This window comes from Phalacrocorax carbo, chromosome 1, assembly GCF_963921805.1.
Source record: "Phalacrocorax carbo chromosome 1, bPhaCar2.1, whole genome shotgun sequence".
In the NCBI taxonomy this organism is placed as follows: Eukaryota; Metazoa; Chordata; class Aves; order Suliformes; family Phalacrocoracidae; genus Phalacrocorax; species Phalacrocorax carbo.
The window spans coordinates 98,960,115-98,980,809 of record NC_087513.1 but is presented as its reverse complement, the minus strand read 5'-3'; positions in this window follow the sequence as shown (position 1 = coordinate 98,980,809).

The following is a 20,695-nucleotide window of genomic DNA, read 5'->3' as shown; positions in this document are numbered from 1 at the left end:
GGAAATAAACAAAGCCAAATAAAATATGTACTTAAATTTGAAAGGGACCCAAATGGAAAGACCTCTGTCAGCTGTTCTAAGCTGTGGAAGCGTCCCTTTAATAGAAACTAAATTAGTTCAAAAAGCACATTTATTTTTACTCTCTCTCACACACACAAAAAACGCCAACAAATCAAGCTGTGTTTATCTCTGCTAACTTCTTTTGGATTTTGACAGTCCAATTTTTCTTTATTTGATTTTGATATTTGCTAAAAGCATGCAACTGGCAACCGAAGAAAGGCAAGTATCCTGATTCCCAAGCAAACAGACTGCGTTGTGTCGGCAATTGCTGTCTTTTCCACACTGACCTGGAAGGGAGACCTCTGGGGGGAAGAGGGGTTGAATGTAATGTCACACGAATGCCATATTTTTGCAGCTGAACTGTGCATAATTTGATGCACACTGTGTTTTTGCAGCTGGAATACCTAAATTGTCTAATTTGTCCAGGATTTAAAGGGTGGCTACAGCGAAGATGGAGACTCCCTTTTTACAAGGAGTCACATGGAAAAGACACGGGGCAATAGGTACAAGTAACTGCTGGGGAGATTCCCATTGGACACAAGATAAAAATTTTTCACAATGAGAACAATCAGCTGTTGGAGTAATGTCCCCAGGGAAGCGGTAGATTCCCCAACATTGGACACTTTTAAGATTGGGCTGGACAGGGTGCTGGGCCGTCTTGTCTAGACTGTGCTTTTGTCAAGAAAGGTTGGATCAGATGATCCATGAGGTCCCTTCCAAACTGGGATTCTATGATTCTACAATTATTATCCACACCACATAGCATCTCATGCAGAATCCTGTTATGGATGTATCAGAGCAATACAAACATATATAAGTTATTACAGTACATTTTGCCTTCCTTTTTTTTTGCTGTTGCAGGGAAAAAATTGCCTCATTCAACCTGATGCAGGGCAGAGAATTATCCAGTGGAGATATGTGTCTGCTGTAGTCACACGAACAGCTTAACCTTTTTACTGAGCTTGTTACCCCACTGGGTAACTTAGGTGCTGCTAGCTGTATTAGTTGCGCAAGGATATTAGTTATACAAGGATTCAGCACATGCACTGACCTGGCTTAATGGGGGCCAAAATCTCAATAAGGGGCTCTAAACAAACGGTTTGACTCTAACATAAACACAGCTATAGGGAACACAATGGTTGGTAGAGGAGAGAAGACTCAGACTCAGTGCTCAGACCCTAAAGCTTTACCCATGTGGTAGTGTGGAGGAACCCACTGCAGGAAATGCATGTCAGTGACCGCAAGTTTTGCAGACTGGAAGGCTGTGAGTTCGGAATTTTTTCCTTCCCCTCATCCTTATTTTAAAATAAAGCACTTTAGAAAGGATGAGAAATACTATTCTTAAAGGCCAGGAAATTTCTATGGTCAATTCAGAGTTTTCCTGTGGCTTAGAAATGTCCTATTCATCATGAGCTTGTATTCAGCCTCAAGGGCACCAGCCTCAGAAAGGGAGCACAGTGCCGGTATTTTTGGAGAAATCTCTCTAAGCTCAGGTTTATACCTGTGGTTGATCTTCACAAAACCAATACAGAACATGTGTTTTCTGTGTCTCTGACGCTCCACCTGCACAAACAACCAAATGTTATTCATGATTTTCCTATTACTAAAGGGATATCCATTGATCTGAGTGCTGCACAAACATGCTCTAGACTGCAATTTAAATGTCACATTGCATAAAACCATCTGCTTGCCTACCAAACTCAGCATTCCTTGCCCACCCCAAATCTTTGGGCACACTGTCCCAGCCCCTAATTAAAAAAAAAAAAAACAAAAACAAACAACCCCAAACCACAAACCAAAAACCAAACAAACCAAAAGACAAAGCAAAACAACAACGAACAAAATATGAAGATGGCTATATCTACTTACATTGCCTAAACAAAAATCAGTTTAAAAGCAGAGCTCAAGAAACTTTGTGAAATAGCACAATTTTGTGCTGTTGTCTTTTCTGTAGTAAAACCAGTGTTTCTTGCTGTGGTGGGCTCATCCCACTGGTGGGACGGTGACAGCACTGCGGGATGGAGGCTGTGTAACCAAGTCCCTTCTGCATTGCAGGGAGCCTCATTTGTCACTTAAATTTCAGAGAAAGATACAGATTGTAAATATGCATCTGTTTAAGCTGTGATGCCGTAAGGAAAAATTGCTGGTGAAGCAAGATGGATAGCCGAAAATGAAGAATATCTTTTCCTGGCCATTTACTACCCTGAAACATTAGTAGAGAACACTGAAGAGCACCTGAAACAGTTTCACACCAGGATCTAGCTGCCCAGTCATTGCCAGAGGTCTTTCAAGTCAGGATTACAGTCTGGTCCTCAAAATACACCTTGGGAGAGAAAAACCCCAAACCAACATAACAAACAAACCCCAAACTCGTTTAAAATAGCTACATTGCTATCTGCTTATCTTCACTTATATCAGCTACTTTTCACTCAGATTGTCATTTTGTTTAGGTCACTATGGAAACTGCACAGTTTTTAATTTGCAAAGAGAGGACTGTAGTACTAAATGCTAAATGAATATTGATATCCTGGGAGCCTCCCAAATGACTTTTTAAAGACTCAGAAATGTTTACTAGGCATGGGAAGAGACTGACACTTGTGGAAAAGGGGGGGGGGGGGGGGAAGAAATCACCTTCTCTACTCCCCTGGTTTCTATTGAAGATGAGGAAATACATTTAAATTCACAAATAACTAGTTTGAGAAACATAATCAGATTTGAGTTTGGGTTTTTTTCCCCCCTACCCTTTCCAGCGTTTCCCATTTGAAAAATAGAAGAGTCTCATGGACATACATAAAAAACCTCCTCAAACCCAAAAATGATAGCTCTTTTTTTTTTTTTAACCTTTACCTCAATCTGACAGTGAATTTCTCCAAGGGATTCTAGATTTAGCCTCATACAACTCCTTTCCCTTGATGCTCTGCTATGCCTCTGTCTGATGCGAATTCAGAAGCTGCATCTAATTTTAGATGCAAGAAAAGACTATCTGAAAAAAGGATTCTATAAAAAAGGGCAAACCAGATTCCTTTAGCCTCTGAAAAAGGGATGACAGCTCTTACACTATCACGTGGAGGACTGAGGGGTGCAATGCGCACCCAAACCAGGAGATACAACAGCAGGTTTTTACTTTCTATACTATGACTATTAATCTCTTTAATAGAGGCAAAGCTCTTTCAGGGCTGACATCGATATGAATTTTGCAGGACTCTCTGCTGTTCCTGGCTTAGGACCACTAATTAATAGGTCTTCAGCTAAGTGGCAGGCTGAGCCCCTGTGGTTATTAGCACGGCAGCTCCAGCTTGAGGAGGTGATGCCAAGCCATTAGGTACTGTGATATTACAGGCTCAGTGTCTCCAGTGCGCTGGCCTGATGTCCAGGAGCTGAAATTCAGGAGTGCTAGCATCAGCAAGCCTTGCTCGTTAGTCTGATGCCAAAGCCATTGCGTTGTTATTGGCTCAGCACTTCTGCTTGCTGAGATCAGGTCCACACGCACATCTCATTGAGGTCCCTTGCTCAGCACACTCATCCTGCTGAGTTAAGGCAAAACGCTTGTGGTTTCTTGCTGAACACATGTAGTTTACTGTTTTGATGCCAAGAGGTTAACAAACCTTGACAGCTCAGTTGGTCCTTCCTGCAACCTGGGAAGTCCACAGACATGACTGGCACGCGCCCTCTTCAGTGTCCGAGGGCAAGACTTAATGACAACGGATATGCTTTCGAGCAAGTAACCCTCATTGCTCTACAGTGCTCTAGGTAGAAAAACAAACCCTGAGTATGAACTGCAACCTGTACTGCACTCCCTGCAAGGTGATTACATCACCTGACAGCAGGATTAATTGAAAGCTACAAGCCTCTTCTAAAATATCTTCTCAAACTGCAATTTTATTCCACTTGAGACTGAGCAGACAGACCTCTATATGCCTGAGGCAAGTCCGGTACCATATCTGAATGGCCCAATCCCCATCAAGCCTAGACATGTAGAGCCCTTGCCCAGGACTATTGCAGGTGCCCTTCCAACCCATTCTCCGGGACAGCTAGCCTTGCCAGAGGATTATTTTTTTTTTCTGTGTATGTATATGCCTTTACACGTGCTGTAAGTTGTAATATTCAAGGTGTAACATGTATGTTCAAAGCAAGACATAACATTTGCTATGTTTACATGCTAGTTTTCAGAAAAAGAAACAAGTGTCATTTCTCTCTTGAACATTTTAACAAATTAAAAATTCCCAGCACTTTTCCTGTGACAGTAGGGAAAGCAAAAACCTGGAACACCTTTCTCCTTACTTGCTTTCTTCTGATGCTTGACGGAATGACTATTTATCTGCATTCATTTATTCAGTCTAAATGGAGAGAAAGGCTTTCTGCTTGCAGGTGGTGGATGGAGCGCATTAAGACATGTCCTACAGGTCTGGAGCCTGCCAGGCTAACCACAGAACACACCCGCACCTGCTGACCACCACCAGCACGACCTCTCTGTTCACCTCAGTAAAGAACTCTTCTCACCCCCAGCTAGAGGCAGTTTTTAATCTATTGAGAATGGCTTGATGGAAAAACGCCTAGCACCTTTTACAGCCAAGATGGACTGTTACGGTTGTCTAACTCTCTGAATACCACCTCAGGCCCTGGTGACCACACCAGAAAGTCTTGTTTCAAGATGACGGTTTCTTATTAGACTATAGAACATCTGTTAGGAAGTTATCAAGTCTTGCTTAAAATATGTCAAGTGAATAAACCAAGCATCCAGAAAGGTTACTGCAGTAGTTACTTATATTCAGCATTAAAAATTCACACCAAGGTTCAAGTCTGAACTTGTATTTCATAAGCTTCCAGAAGCTGCCTCTTTAAATACCTCTGCTAAATTAGACAGCTTGTTAGGATCAGAGAGATCCTCTACCAGGATGGCATTATCTGCCATCTGCTGTGGAAGAGCCAGGTCAGGCATTTTGTGAGTGCTCTCCAGACTTGGGGAATCGTGTCTGAAGCTGCTTGCTCATGCACAGCCAGCTATCACCAGGCTAGGGGGTCACTTGCATGCAGGAAAGAAAGAAGACGGTGCAACAGACTAACATTTCATAGGGAATTGCAAGCCAGAAGGAGAGAGGTGGGACAAAAGGTGTTCTAGCAGTCTTTTCTTTGGTGGTGTGTTGTTTGTTTTTTTTTTTTCAGGGCAGTTTAATTTCATCCACACAACTTTCCTGGGCAGCAATGTGAGACTTTCCATCCTCACTGCTAGTCTGCTCTTCGTGGCACCTTCTGAAATATTCTAGATGAAATATTCCCCACTGAATACCTGCATAGACCCAGCACGAATCTGGAACAACACTGAAGCTGTGAAAGGGAGACAGGTCCCCACCCCCTTTTCTGGTCAGCTGGAAGTGCAGCACGTTTTGGGGGAGAGGAGAAGAGAAGAAGGTTTGAAAGTGGAAAGTAAAATATAGTGATGGAAAATATTTAATGAATTCCAGATGATTCACCAACTGCTTGGCTAGAAATGCAGAGGGCAGCTGAGAGACAGAGGAGGAAATGCAATTAGATAAGCAATAAAGCAGTAGAGCTGCACGGCCACAAATTCTCTTCAGATTTCTCAGAAGTCAGAGTGTTTAGACTTGACTTTGAATTGACATAATGGGCACATTTTACTTGATGTCTTACTAGCAACTGAGCCAAATCACAGTGCACTTTAGCACTCCAGTGTTCTAATAAGCATTGGCTTCAAAGCAGCAGTTCAGATCTCCCTGTGAATTTTGTCAAGTACACATCATATCAAAGGATAAGCATTTGCCAAAGCCTTTCTTCAGCCACAAAGCAGGGGGAAGGTTTGTTTAAAGAATGTCAAGTTGCACCTGCTGGCTCACCCTGGGAGGATGAAAGGAACGACTGGAATTTCTGTCACTGTTGAATTTTATTTTTCATTTCTTAAAGTATTTTTATCAATGTTGAAAGACCTGTATTACAAAAGCAGAATATTGCTGCAAGCCTATTCAGAGCCCTTCAAATGGGAAGATAATAGATTTGTGGCTAATAAAGTGGTACTTGTCTGTGAAGCAAAAGAGTGGAATTAGGCTGGCATGTTAACAAGACGTGGATGCCATGCATGACAAAGCAGCCTAAAGTATTGCACGGCCATTGCTATGTCTAAGCTCAGACTTTCAATACATTAACCCATAAGCTTACAGCAAAGCTGAGATTGGCCTTTTGCCTGCATGGGCAGAGCGATAAGGACCCACAGCTCTCCTGGGGTAGTTGACTTCCCCCTAGATATGATGGGGGAGAGCTAGTTTTGTTTCTACCCTTTAGCTTCATCCAAAGTGATTTTACCAGCAAAGAAGAGGAGACAGCAGGGAGCCGCTGCAGGCGGCACCCCCCCTCTCATGGGAGGCAGGAAAGCACAGCTCTGTGACAGAGCACGGCTGAGACCTGCCCGTCATACAAAGCGAGTTTAAAGGCATGTAGCATAAGCCGATATACAACTTCAGACGTCCACGTTCCCTGAGCTCAGTGCCCATTTATGGTATAAATTATGAGCACATGCCTAGAATAAAACAGTTGTTTCTGTAAAACAATAATTTCTAGGGAGGGAAAAAAAGGGGGACCTACATAAGGGTGGAATCATGTGAGCATGTGTGTGCTGCATGGGCTTAGTCCTTCTGTTCCTGTTTCCATTTTGCTAGCCAGGGAGAACTTCATCTCTGCTCCTACTGTGGGGGTTTGGCAGTGCAAGCTCTATAGAAAGAATGAGGTGCTGAGATCCTTTTGCAGCTGAGCTCAGCTCCGCAGTGAAGAGTCACATTAAGTAGGGTAGTCTAGAGTGAGATGCAGACAATAGACCTATTTAACAAGCCTAAGCTATTATCACAAGAGCATGTGGAAGGTCAGGGAGTAGAAAACAGGGCTGCCTTTCCTGCAATCCCACAACACTTTCCCCTTTGCTGTGCAGCAAGGGATTACAGAGTGGAAAGTAACATTAGGCAGCACAACTCCAATCAGCTAGTTTGAGAACGAGGGACTCGGAAAACCAATTAAAGAGGCTTCTCTGGTTTTTGTCATCTACATTAACAACTGTCTTCAAAATAGTTTCCCAGGTTTTGTCCTTTTGCTGTTATGAAGTCCATTTTCAAGTTATTGCCCCTTTTCATCTATGCACTACATTGGGAAAGAACAAGTTGCTTCTGATTTGCAAACAACCACTTAAAAGGTATTGATTATTTCAGAGGTTACCTTGCCTTCACTTACCAGGAGATTCATAGTAAGTGCCTCTTAACTCCGGTTCATTATAAGGAGGTGAAAAAGAGTTACCAAATCAAATAACGTGTGGGGTTTTTTTTTTTTTTTTCCTTTTCAGGTGTTAAAATGGAGTGCTATAAGCAGCCCTCAGATACCAGCTGTGCCCTGGAGACAGTATATCTTTTCTAAAATATCAGCAGAGGAGGCAGGTAACACAGAGCTGCTGATGGCAACACACAGAGCATTTCTCTGTTAAGTTACTAGCCCTAATTAGAGCTTGGCTCAAGCCAAGCCCTTGGATCAGGTACAGCAAGACTCTGCTGCATTTTGAATCCAGACACAATGTTTAGACGTGATCCAATTCCCAGTTCAGCCTAGCATTGTGCTCACTTGGAAGGGGATGGGACTCATATCTAATTCAAGCCAGCCTGATCGGAGGCTATCCAAAGTTGCCATCTGCTGCCTGATCTGTGGCCTGATGAAGAGTTTGCTGTTCTGTCTTGCTCTTCCAGAAGGAGGCTGAAGTAACAGCAATTTCTGCAGTCAGTATAAGAAAAATTTAAAAAGTGAAAACCGCAGACTAAACAGTTATACCTACATCTAGTTTATCCAGCATTGTTTTTTACTGTTTCAGAATTATAAAGAGGCTAAAACATATCCCTCACACCTCCACATCTTGGTCTCTTGAACCCATTCCTAACATGTTTACATTTCTAACCCTACATGGAAAATATTACAAAATTCACTCAGGAATTCCTTATGTCTTTCATCCGCATCCCCTTCAGCTTTTAAAAAAGAAACATTATTGCAAATGCCTGAATTTAGGACTACCATCATGAATTTGCCCAGCTAGCAGCGTTACAGGCTGCCACATGGTGGACAGCTCTTGCCATCTCTCATAGCCAATTGCCTTAAACTCAGTACAGTGTCCTGCACCACAGGAAGCTTCTGCAAGGCGTCATCTTCCTTCCCGAGGCTTCCTACGGGACAAAAAAAGCCCCTCTCTTCACTCTGCCTCCCAACCCATATCACCTTGTTGTTTGCTATGCACTACACTGTACAGCCTAATTCACACTTTACATATTAGTTCACTACACTTTACCCTATGGGTGTGCCAAGAGGCCCAGCCCTGTCCCAAAGAGCAAGCTTCTGCAGATTTTCCAGTCTTAGTGTATGGAGACCCAGAAAACCCAGTGCTCATCATCATAACCCTGGCAAGTCGTGCCCAGAGGTACCAGGCTAATGGGAACAGGATGACTGGCTTCTAAAAAGTACTTGTAGCAGAAACTAAGGATAATAGAGGTGGAGAGGGGAAGGAAGGAAATTGAAACCAGCACAATATACCAGAAACCTGGTGACTCCTCTTGCCCTGCTATGCCTGGATGTACTGAAAAGAAAGAAGTAGAGAAATACACTCCCCTGCAGCTGAATTTTTTTTGTTTGTGGTTTTTTTTTTAAGTGCAACCATGTATTTTTTCTGTTTCTGATGAACTCAGATGCTTTTAGTAAGTCCCTTTGATGGTGAATGACATTCATTAAACTTTTCTGTTTGTAACTTAAATTCCTCTGGTTATAAGGCTTACATGACTCAGTGTCCCCAGATTGCTTTTAGCATCCACCAGATAGTTTTGTCAAGCTGTGCCAAGGAAGCAGGGAAACTAAAGGCAATGTAAAAGTTGTATATTATAGCATTGATCTTCATTAAATAGATAGCAAGATAGAAGAGAAGCTTTATTAACATCCTTATTAAGAGAGAGGATGCAACATGAGCCACAGTTTGAAACGTACCACACAGCAGAGGAACCTTAACATGATTCAGTCATGGGATAAGCTTTGGCTAAAGCTCACAATGTGTTTGGTAACCAGTTCAAATCAGCTGGGGGTCCCAGATAAATTTGAAAGTATGTTAATTAACCTTAATCTGTGATGAGGGGGAGGAGTGGCAAGAAAGCAAAAAATTAATGGGAAAATACAAGCCTGTTCCGGTTTGTTCACACGTCTGTGTTACCTTCAAGCTTGTCATCATGGTAACTGAACGCATGACACAACACCTTTTTTTTTTTTCCTTTTGCGTGCTTTCCCCCCCTTCCTCTTTTTTTTCTTCCAGTGACAACAGCTTAAGCAATTGTGTCTCCCATCCCAGCTCCCTCTTTTAAATTACACGTACAATTCTGGAGTTTTCTAAAAAAGCATATTTCCAGCATTCTAGCTTGTAACATCACAGAAGAGCACATTTCAAGTCCTAACACAGTTTAAAAGTCGGCAAAAGGAACCATGAGATCTGAAATCTGTGAGCCAGCTTCTTTAATAAAGAAAATTCCCATGGAAGCACATCCTGTGACAAGTCTACCTTCCTAAGGTATTCCCAGCTTGTATGAATTACTCCAATTTAGTTCCTTTTTAAAACTACTATATCTTCTTTCTTATAGATTTCTGGGCTTGGCACCTTCAAAGCACCACTAGTTTTGTTAATAAGTTGGGGAAGTAGATAAAATATTGTGGTGTTCTAGGATTTTTTTTCAACAGCCTCCAAGCATTTATGGAAAAATTTCTTCTCATTACACCCTTTTAATCCTGTTTGTTTTTCCTTACAAGCCTCTAACTAAATAAAAAATATTTAGCTCAGTCACGCACTCATCCAACAGCCTTTTTCTAAATTATGACAGAGTAATTCTATTTCAGTTGGAAGTCTTTCAAGGACCTTATTTTCAGCTACTTTACATTGGGCTCCTAGATAGCCATTTCGGCTTTTTTGACTCTTTCTCATGGCAAAGTCGGCCTATATGTTCAGAGACACCACTCATCCACCATTTCTGGGTGTCTGGGAAATGACAAAATATCTCAGGCTAGACAAAATTTATATCTGGGGTCTTAAGTAAGGAAGCCCTGAAAAAAGGATTGCCATATTTACACACTTTTCATGGCCTATAGTGGAATGTGCCTACATATAAAAGAATGCCTGACTGTGCACATAAATCAGATATCTATACACCCACACAACCAGCAAGACTCCTGTATGTCCAATTGGCAGATACACGGAGGGTGCTTGATTATATAAGTCAAGAGCAATAATAATAATAATAAGCAATAATAAGTTAATACAATGCAAAAATGAAAATTAAAAGGCCTATCCCAGAAACTGTAGCTTGTACTGATTGTCCTGTACAGTTTCATTAAATAGAGCAAGGCATTTTCTAATTTATCTTTAAGTACCAACCTTCTGATAGGAACCATTTGTTTTCTTTTGGTCTGGGATAATGGACCATGTTGGGATTAAAACTGAAAAATCAAGGGATGCACGTTTCTTTTCTTTTTTAAACATTTTAATTAGAAGAGTTGCGAAGCTAACAATGCAATAAAAAAGTAATTTGTGGCAAAACAGAGGAGGCATTGCTAAATTAATTTTTTATGATGCAAAAACCCTAGGGACACCAGGGGGACTAATCAAGATACTCCAAACTGTTTGTCACCATTGTACAGATTCTAACACAAAATTATGTCCCTCAGAGAGTTACTGAGAAGCTGATGATTTTGTGAAGCTCTCGTTGCATCAAATAAAGAATATTTTTCTGTTCAATAGTGCCCATAGTTTGATTTTGGTTATTTCCAACATGTGCCCCTTCAGAGATGTGTTTGTTTTGCTGGCTTTCCAGCAAGAAAATAACAAATTCAAACTTTTTAACAGAAAGGTGCAATTTTCTTCTGTTTTCAGTTACAAGAGACCTTCTCAGGAGTTACTAGCAGAGGAGGTTATGAGCAACTTTTAATGTCCAAGTGAAAGTAGGGTGGTTAAGTGACACTTGGAAATCCAGTAGGACAACCAGTGGCTATAACCTCCAAATACTTCCAGTGTTTGTAGGAATTGTTATGAAAGCAGAATTAAAAAAAAACACAAAACAAACCAACCAACCCCATAGTAAGTATTACCATATGTATGAGGAAGCATGATAGATGCATTGTGTTTATGATTTCTGAAGCTCATATTTCCTCTGATTTATTTTTGGTGACTTAGTGGGGGACAAGTACTTACTGATTATTTATCCTGTTTGAGATTTACTGAAGATGACTGTCCTGCAGCAGAGTTTCTGCTGGTGACTGGCTCCACAATCATCAAAATCTATACTAGGTTAAGTTACAGAAATGAATGTTAATCCTTTCTTTGCAGAGCATTGCTTGCCTCATTGTTCTTCAACACCTATACCACAAAAGCATGCATTTTCTCCTTCATTTAGAATTTAATATTTTCTACATCCTTAAGGATGTAAAAACTTTTACTGCCAGTTTGGCCTATAAAGAGAGCTATAACTTCTACATTGATGGCATATTTGCTGTGGACAACTTACGGTCCAAGATCCTTTTGTGCTACTCAGAGAGATTTCAACATTTTCGAAGAGCTACTAGCAGCTGTATCAGCATTTCTGTTTCCTGGAACTCAGCGAACATGGACAGACTGGGAGAAGCTTGGAAACTTGCTTGGTGAGTTTTGATTCGGAAAGCTAATATTTGCCATGTTGGGGAAAGAGAAAAAAGAAGGATGGTGAAACTTATATCACTTTTACTGCTTTGGCTGGATAATCCTAGAATACATACTTTCAACCTGTAGTAATTATTTAGTGTTTGATCAAAACACATGCTTGGTGTTCTGTCTTAATGTAAATACGAATTACACGCACAAACATGTAAAACAATACAAAACAAACCCAAACCTACTACTACAGCATTAAAACTAAAAACAAGGTATCTGAATTACAGTTGCCCTTTGCAATGTTGACTCAGCCCCACTGATAATATTTGCATTATGATACAGTCTGTAATTACATACTTGATTTTCTCCCCTAATAGGATACCGCCCATATTCATTACACAGGACAGAGGCATCATTCAGGATCGACTATCTGACATTTTCCTGTATCCTTGCTGTTTGGAATGTGGCCCTGTGTTGTTTTCATTGCATATGGTTTAAATTCTCCTTTCAGTCCATTTATATCTTTAAAAAAAAATCTTTGTACTTCATTAAAACACATTACTAGATAGAGATTAAAAGATCATCAAGGCTAGTCCACTATTGATGCAGTGATCAAATAAATCCACTGTGATTTATTTGTTTTAGCAGTAATATCTTCCTGTTTTGTTCTCGTTACTTCTGCTGGAGGACACTGCATAAAATCACCACTCTACTAGTATTCAGTCAAACTATAATTATGGACAGTTTATGTCCATTCCTTTTTGTGCATTGATCTTTACCCTAAAGAGGTTTTTCCCCTCCTAGATTTAAAGCAAATAAAGTTACAGACAGCAAGAATAGCTCCTGTCAAAACAACAAACAAGATTAATCCCAAAATTAATCCAGAGAGCTTCACCTCTAATCTGCACTGTAATCCACCTTTCAACAATGCCTGTCATTAAATCATCTGTTTATGATTCATTTACATTACAATTTACCTTACAATTCTCTTATTAAACATGCCTTTTTCAATTTTTTACTAGTTTTTATGACTGAAATTTATGAATGTCAGGCTGATGCACTACGCTAGACAAAGGATATGTAGTATCTGTATGAATTTATCAGAGTGATTAAACTGGTTTGATCTACACCTTAAAGCCTGTAATTACATTTTCTATTTATTTTAATGTGTTTAATTGTTCCTTCAATATATTTTTCTAATCCCTCAATACTACACATGCATGTAGATACATGGATCATTTTTCTCTCCCCATTTTAAATATAGGTATTGTATTTGCCATTCTCCAGATGATTCTGGCTGTCTGCCTCAATGTAGTCCTTGCTACCCGTCTTACACCTTCCTTTTCTAATTATTTCAGACTCCTGGGACAGAGGTTGTTTATCCTACCTAAACTGATTACCATCCTTATTTTTGGGGAGTGGGGGAAGTCAAGGCCAAATTTTTATGTTTCTTTTTCTTTTTTAATACCACATCCAAAGCAACACCGGTGCTTTCACTGCAGCATGAAAGTGGCTCCATTTATTTCTTTAATTATATAGCTGAAAAGACTTTTCTTACCTATCTTAATATACAAATTCTAGCTGAGTTAGACTTCAGCAAATCTTACTTTGTCTTTACATATATCACCCACAAAGATTTTGGAGATAAGAGCCTCCTCATATCCCCACAACATCACATGGATCACAGCATTGGGGTAATTATAGACATTCTGGGGCCACCCAACATTGGAATGGTGAATATTAATTTAAACTTCAAATCATTTAGCCTACTAAAGTTTGCCTTTCTCAAAAGAGTGCTTTGCTCATCATTAATTTTTCAATTTAAAGTAAGCAAAATTCAACCATCAATCATTTAATCCAAAGTTATTTTCTACATCCAACTCTTGCCCTCATTAGTGTAGGGCAAAGGACTGTGACGTTTACAGACAGAATAGCTTTCTCTAGACACCGATGACATAGAGTTTATCCACATTTTTAAACTCAAGATACTATTTGTTCCTAATAGTACTTCATATGCTGTGCTTAATACAAGAGAAAATATGCTGTTACAGTGTAATTCCACCTGAAGACAAGGAACAGAGTGTAAATAGCTGAGCAAATTTTCTCTGAGAAGAAGAGTTTTGAGAGTTACAGATGGGTTCTTCAAAGGAGTATGACACATCTTTAGACATAGGTGATAACAGAGACTTAGTCTATTAAAAACATCTAAAGAGTACAAAAGAATTGCAAAAGACCAATATAAATTGTGTACAACACATACTCTTCCCTCAAAATCTGAAGGGGAAAAAAAAATATTTACATAATCTTTATGTACAGCCCAGGGGTTGTAACTTAAATAAGCATTTTGATGCAATGATTTTCATTTAAATGTACAGTGAGACATAATTTCCTTCTCAGTGAGATTTCACCTCAAATGAGGCAAAAGACAGAGCTGGAGGTCAGGGAAGTCATAAAGGCCACGGGCAGCTGGGCAGCATTAAGGTGCCAAAACCCAGCTCAACCCGTCGCTTTGGTGCCCTACTCTACACATATCCACAAAACATGGAAGATACTGTCAGCATTACAGCAACCAGAATGCACAAGTACATGCACTCTCTCACTGGAAGATGTATAGATTCTGCTGCCAGGTAATTTATGTTTTCTGCATGTTATTAATAGCATTGCTCAAAAATATTTGTAAAAGCAGTGACATACGGTACATACTCTATGCATTTCTCCCCTCCTCAGTGAAGTTTATTTACTTGAAAGAAAGTTAAGTCAATTAAAGGAAACCGTTTTCTTTTCCCGTGGAACTGGTGGTATCCCTAATACATTCCAGGAGTAAACACCGTTACTCAAACCATCTGCAAGAAAGCTTTGTTCCTGCTGCCTGTTAGTTTCCATTTTATAGCTGGCATTTCTATTATTCCATAGCTGTCATGGTCACACATGGTCCTGTAGAGGGAAGCAGTTCCTCAGGTAACTAGAAACGGTCTCCAGAAGGGTTTGGAGGAGGACTCCATTCTTAAGTTTAATTTTTCACTCAGATTTTATCTGCTGCTGAATAAGATGTCTGTTGTGATTTTGCATTCTAAGACTTATATTATTTGATATATTGCTGTGACATGAGTGTCTCCCTTTTCAGGATAGAGACACAGGCAGAACAACCTTTTATAAAAAGACTATAGTTTGAATTTCTGGCAGGTTTTTTTTCCTACCTTAACAATCTGCGATTCATTCAGAGTCAGTGATTAATGTCATAAAATAAATGTGTGGAGTATTAACTAGCTCAGCAGACAATAACTTGATGGGACAAGTGGAATACTGTTTTCCCTCTCCAGGAGGTACTATTACGTCCTCTAGTCTGAGAGCTGGTACAAGAAAACAAGTATATCTCCATGTGTAGGCGTGGGGAGGCAGGGTAGATTTGCTGTCAGAGGACCGTATAATGCCAGAGTACGTGGAAAATAATACTTTTCACGTGCTAGAGCATAACTTGGGCCAATTGTCATTGGCAGTGTAAAGATAAACAAGCATTCATACACGAAATAGTATGAGAAACTCCAGTGGACCGATTGCCTTCTGGCCCAGTACCTAGCAAATGAGTTTGGCTCCGTCTAAATGATCCTTGCTATGTTCAGTAGTCCCTGTATGGGACAACAGGAGGGATCTAGAATCGCCTTCAAGACTAATACACAATTTCCACGAATGCTTCAGTTCACAATGAGCATTTTATGCAAGGAAGTAAACAGATCACTAAGCATATGATAAACATTTGCAGAATTAACTACAGTATGCTACCCTGTCACATCTTATCATCATTATAAACCATATTCAATGGATGGTTAAAGAGTTAATGATTGCTTCCATTTCAGACTTCTAACTCAAATTTAGTTATAGCTGACAAAATCAAGTGTTTGCACCTGCGAACTGCAGACTGCTGTGTACCTCAAGACAGAGCAAGAACCCAAGTCATAGCTACTGCATGTTGTTCATATACCAGTGTTTCTGACAGCTGGGTTGAGAATAACTGAAGCTAATGATATTAAATGAATAAAAACAATAGGGGGAAAAAAACCAACCAAAAAAACCCAAACAAGCCCTAAGACATCCCAATAAACCTTGTACTACAAAGAGAAGAAGAACGACTGATCAGAGTTCACCTTCAGAATGAAAACTGAAGAGGTGGTTACTAAAAACAGAGTATGAAAAGATCCTCCTCAGTTCATTTCATTTACCCTTCTGTTATACTCCCAAGGTAATTTTTCCCAGTGAGGTCTAGGAAGCAAAAAAGCTCAATGCTGACTCTAAGAGCAAAAGAAACTACTTGGCTTCATATGCACACACATACATATACATATTTTCATATGTACATATTTTATGTCATTCACTACCTTTGCTTTCCCTGACATTTAATTAACAGCATGTCTCTGATGTCAAAACAAACATAAAATATAGCTACGTGTAGGGAATGCAAACCCTAATTAAGATGAAATTTGGACATAAGACAAGCTTCACATTTTCATTGGGAAAATACTCCAGTTTATAAAATATCCCCAGATGTGCTTTTGACTATCTAAATCTCTCTCTGTCTTGAAAAACTACATCTTAAATTAAAACCTGCAATAGTCATCTTCCGTTAAGGAAGTTACCTTCTTGGAATTTTAGACAATATTTACCACTGGCCTGATTCCACTGACTTTGGTGAAGCTCAGGGTGAGACGGAGCACACCATCTTGAAAGCATTAAAGTTGTGGGAAATAAATTCAGACAGAATTAATTTTTCTTTTAATTTACAGTAAGGAGCAATGATCTTAATTTTGGACATCTTGAATCTGCCCCAAGAAACTTCAGAGATAAGAAATTTAAAACAATAAAAAAAGTCAACATTTATTTATGGTCAGATTCCAAAACCCGATATTGAATCTACTTCCTCCCTCCCAGTTCAGGACTATTTGTAAAATAATATGTTAGTTAGCACAAGTCAGAAGCTAGTCTGTGCCCTTTTACTATTAAAAAATATATATATATATAAAAAGAGCTGTGCAGATATTGTTAGTTATTTTTATATATATATATATATTTATCTGGTTGCAATCACTAGGTAAAAAGCAAACCTGATCCCTCTACTCCCAGTGAAACCATGGAAATGGACTTCCAAACTTTCCTCAAGACTTCAGAAGAAAACCCTTCTTTTTCAGAAATGTGACAAAAGCTTTTAATTAGATTCCTTGTATTTGTTGTCGTAATGCTGAGCAAATCTGAAGGGCTGCAGCATTCTGTGCAAAGATCCCTCATACGTTCTTAAAAAGCACCTGTGTGGGTACTCCTGGTGAAATGTCTTCTTACGGAAAACACTTGTGGTAAGAATACTGTGCATCCCAAGGGAGAAATAATTAAAACCAGTTACTTAACAAAAGTGGAAATATTTAAGGAAGAGCGTCCTGAAGACAGTGTATAGGCTTTGTTTTAATTTATTCACACGGATGTGAAGCAGCTATCTTGTGCCTCCTTTAATAAGCCAAGACAACCACCTTAACCCTAACAAATTCCTGAACCCAGAGAAGGTACAGAAGGGCCACCACACTAACTGCTTTTGCTTTCTCTATATGAACTAGGTGAAGTTCAAAAATTGTGCTAAGACAAAGGTAGTAATACCTCTGCATTTCTGTTTAAATCTTTGCGCTAAAATGTCACGTAGCAAACATACTAAGATTTATTAATATGGTCTCCACTTCACTTGCCCTTCAGATGGAAAAGTCAAAAACTCCATGGGGACAAGATAGTGCCATCAACAAACACAGTCTGAGCTCTCCATGTACGCTGCAGGACACCCAGTCGATCCAACAATACAATTGTCTGAGCATCCCCAAGGAAGCATAATAATATGACTTATGCCCTACACTCTTCTTGTGAAAATAACTTACGCAAAGCTCTGTTTTTCATCAAACCTAACAGGAAATTTTCCAAGTCTTCAAAGAGATCTTCGTTCTGATGGGAACCATTATTGAGAACAAGGGTTTAAAAACAAGGCATGTGATATTAAGCTGCGTGTCCTAGACAGGCTTTGTACGTTCTTGCTCTTTTACTTAGTATTTTATAATTGGAAATCTCTTTTTCCCCATTGATGTATACCGTGGTATGACAACTGCATAACATTAAGAACAACTGAACTAAAGGGACCTTTTGGTACCAGCTCACACATACAGACCATCTAAGCTGGAAAACCAAAGACAAACACGCTTGTCTTATGATCCTGAGCTGTTGCAGCTCCACTTGGTCAGTAAAGCATATATTTGCTTCAGCCTTGTCTTTGCAAATTGTCCACTGTGCCTTTCATGCAAATTATGGAAGAGTGATTCCCAATATGCTGACAATTTCATAATTTCATGGGATTTTTAAGCGTCTGTAAATCACATATACCATCTCTGAACAATGGTAAAGAGCTTAGAGAAATTAAAATACAAATCTACTGGGCATTTTCAATATTGAACATTTGGCTTTGTGTAATTGATATCTTGGGGAATTCTAGAAATTAATGAAGGAAATATCATTTGCAGTTAGAAAAGATTTAATGTTCATGACCCAAGATTGCCTAAGGATATAGTTTAGTTTTGGGTCAGATTCGTAGGCGCCGGATCTGAATGCTATTTTCACAGAGACGGTGACCTAAAATAGGATAATTCTGATGAGACCAGGCCACACAGACAGAATTTGACAATCCTGAACTGAATAAACTAGTTGTAAACCCAGCTTCTTTCATAAGGCTTTGAGCACACACAGATGGGATTTAAGATTTTCAGGCTTTTAAATTTGTAAAAAAATGTTACACACAGACTCAACTCTTAGCTTCACTGTATTTAAAAAAAATGATTTCAGATTCTGGTTTTGATCCATCAACGAACTGATGTTAATCAAACTTAGTAGAATAGTTCTTCTTCCAAGATCAGCTTTTCAGCCTGCTCTGTCCCTCTTAAAAACATACTGGAAGACTGCAGGAGAAAAATATTTACTGATCCAAACTGAGTCTTGACAGCAATATTTTATGCCAGCTATACAGAACAGGAATACTAACTCTGTGCTGAATAACCTACTGTTCAAAACTATTCTGAATCGAACTGGGAAAATAAACCAGTAGGGAATTTTCTAACAATTGCTCTTCTACAAATTCAAAGATTAATGTCAGGCTTCAAATTATTTTTTCACTCAGTCCTCTTTGAATTAATACCAAAGGCACTTGAGAACATCTCCTACAGCTACTTCTGTAATCTTCACATAATTGAACTTCTCAAAGGAACAGTGAAAACTCTGCCCACAAATGAGAGATGATTATAAGAGTTAATTTAGAAAGACCTACCTTCTCCCTCTCTCTGTCCCTCAAAGCGCTGTGGATAACTTTTGTGATAGAAATACAGTCCTTCATATGGGGCCAACAGTAGCCCAATCAAATTTAAGTTGTTTAAAGAGCTATTTTTTCAATCAGGTTCCTAAGTGCCTAGACTCCCAATGTAGGGTGCCTAATCCCTCAAATCACTATTACTCATCGTGCTCATCACCTGCCTGATGACTGTTTTTTGCTGAGAATGCTGAAGAAGCATTATGAACAAAATGTGTCTTGAGTTGTAGAGCTGGTTTCTTTGCCTCATTCCAAGGCAAGATTTCATCATGTGCTGAAATATGGTAGCCACCATTTCTGTCAGAAATAACTCAGTAGCTGTACTGCAAAATACATACTCCAGAGAAAGAGAGACAGGTAATCTGGAGATTCTCAGAAGGATTTTGTAGCAAAAGGCCAGTGTGTCACTAGTGTGCCTAGGTGCCTATTGTTTGGAGGTATGGCTTGTGGGCCAAAAGAAGGCAATTATTATGAATATGCCTGTCTTGTATTTTTAGGATATTTTCAAATTTGGGTGTCTCAAATTTGAATTAGTTTCTATGACAGTTACACAAGCTGTCTTTTTAGTCATGGAATTACAAGAAAACATCTTGTAATACTGCAGGACAATTTCTGTCAGGTGCTGATCTAAGATTTAAATTCATTGTACACCCAATCATTATATACTCAACCATTGGTTTATTGAAATTTGCCTCTTATATATGTGTCCTCTATTTCTTAGAAGCATCAGCATCTTGCTACTGATCCCAGTTGTGTCCTGTCCTGCCCTGCCGCAATCTGAGCTCAGAAGAATAAATCTGCATGGATTATCAATTAACCTGAGGTATAGAGATCCACTTTGTGTGTGTCAAAGTATGAGGGCAGTGACATGAAAAATTTTAGCCAAACTACTTGTTTAATTAGCTTATTGTTTGGAATAGAGAGATGAAATACTGATGACATCACTCATATAGCTACTCTTCCCCCTTTGCTTCTGGGCAAAAAAAAAAGATCTATATATCTTCAAGAACAGAACAGATACCTAGAACAATATATTTAATTACTCCTAGGGCACACAGATTAAATTTAAAACCAATTCATACTTAGCCTCAGTGGCTGAAGTTCATTCTTTTAAAAATTCTGATCTTTCAACTATGGATTAATTTTAACTTCAAAGAAAAACATCCCAGAAAGGATTTAAACTAAGTCTTTAGGGAAATGATGAAATGGTCAATAAGACAAAATTTGTAGGAAGGTGTAATATCTTTTACTGTATCAACTAATAGTTCAACAAAAAGTTGAGGGTAACAAATCATTATTCTTCAGATCTTCTAATTGTATCAGTAGATCTGGTAAAAAGCATAACCTTCACTTGAAATTTTGTGGATCATCTATCTGTCTCAGATATAACAACTCAGCTAAAACAGCATGGGAAATAATTGCCAGAGAAACTTCTGACTAGTGATTGTAATTACTGTCAACACATGCAACTTGAATCAATTTACAGATTTCCATGATCCATACTGCAAGTGAAAAAGTAAGTTTTCAAATATATTATTTAGCTACAGTGAAATAGATCAAGAAGAAAACAAGTC